This window comes from Pteropus vampyrus, unplaced genomic scaffold (assembly GCF_000151845.1).
Source record: "Pteropus vampyrus isolate Shadow unplaced genomic scaffold, Pvam_2.0 Scaffold955, whole genome shotgun sequence".
Taxonomy (NCBI): Eukaryota; Metazoa; Chordata; class Mammalia; order Chiroptera; family Pteropodidae; genus Pteropus; species Pteropus vampyrus.
The window spans coordinates 59,846-61,134 of record NW_011889736.1 but is presented as its reverse complement, the minus strand read 5'-3'; the positions used below and the strand labels follow the sequence as shown (position 1 = coordinate 61,134).

General features: G+C 60.6%; 1 long non-coding RNA gene and 1 other non-coding gene across 7 annotated transcripts in view; both read left to right on the top strand.

Annotated features, from left to right (window-relative positions):
• The first annotated feature begins 291 nt into the window (after window positions 1–291).
• The window catches only part of LOC105309951, a 19,676-nt gene continuing 18,678 nt past the window's right edge, over window positions 292–1,289 (top strand). For all 6 annotated transcript variants that reach the window (XR_002778408.1, XR_002778406.1, XR_002778407.1 and 3 more), the window contains exon 1: window positions 292–420. This is a non-coding gene — a long non-coding RNA (uncharacterized LOC105309951). The remainder of the gene's footprint in view (window positions 421–1,289) is intronic.
• On the top strand, window positions 657–747 carry LOC111734304. Its single transcript, XR_002778413.1, has one exon. It is a non-coding gene; the product is annotated as a small nucleolar RNA SNORD116 (small nucleolar RNA).

The following is a 1,289-nucleotide window of genomic DNA, read 5'->3' as shown; positions in this document are numbered from 1 at the left end:
TCGCTCAGGAGGAGAACCTGTGGCCGAGGGCTCCGCAGGCCGCTCAGGAAGCCTCCTGGGGACAGAGGTGGCCCCCTCTCTTCCGAAGGCACCGTTGTCCCTGGTTGGGAAGCAGGACGTGACCTGAGCCCAGGACCAGGTCACACACAGCTGCCTGCAGTCACGCTGAGGGACAGCGGAGCCGGAAGCAGATGCCGCTGCCCCGGGCACGGGTTGGTGTGGGCGCCGTTACCTGAGAATCCGGGCGTGTTTCTGAATCGTGCGTGTCATTTCTCCACGTGGCCCAGGCGGAGTGGCTGAGGACGGGTCATCGTTAGTCACGAAAGTATGACGTTCCCCTTTCGTTTGCTGTTGGACATCAGCAGATCCTGAGCGACATGTCACCTGGGCCTGCACCTCCCCCGCGGATCCCTCAGGAAGGTGAGCTCTCCTCTGCCCCAGGCTCCGCCATTTCCTGGGGGGTCGTGTAGGCCTGCGAGAGGCCACCTGTCCCTGTGCCCCAGCGACACACTGGGCTTTTCTCCACATGGGGTGGCCACTACTGTTCTCAGTAGCTGAGACCTGAACACACCTGACCGCTTGAGGTCTTTGAGGTCCTTGGATCACGAGGTGACCTCCCGGTGGCCTGGTCACAGTCCTGAGTCCCTGAACGTGCTCAATCGATGATGACCCTCACGTGCATTCCTTGGAAAATCTGAACAAAATGAGTGAGAACCCCTACCGTCATTCTCATCGGATCTGAGGTCCAGCACGGGGACTCCTGGGGACAGCCGGTGTGAGGGACAGCTGCTCACGGTCCCACTCATGCCGGCACCAACCCGACATCACCATAGGGACGTTTGGTCACTGTCAGCATTCCCTTGGTCAAGTGTTTATGGTGGGTGGGGTTGGGGGCGTGGCCAGGCTTCATGTCCTGTGGGTGGCAGCACATCCACTGGTCCTACGTGGCGGAGTGTGGCAGGACACAGGCCCACGGAGGCCCTGGCGTGGGAAGGTCCTGGCCAGGGTCTTGCCCCTGATGTGGGCCTTGGGCTCCGGGTCATTTAGCCGAAGAGCAGGAGTCATCTTTTGGTTTCTGATTACAGCCCAGGCCCGGTTCACTGTGGCCTGTTCTTGCCTCTGTCTTGGTGAGGATGTTGCTGACCCTAGAGGTCGGTGGCAGAGACACAGGGCTGATCGGTTGTGTTGCTGCCATTGTCACCATGATGTTTCTAGTGCTGGCCCAGTCCCCATGCCAGGCGGGCCGCTGTTGAGTAGCTGCGGATGCAGCTGAAGTCAAACATGTTGGC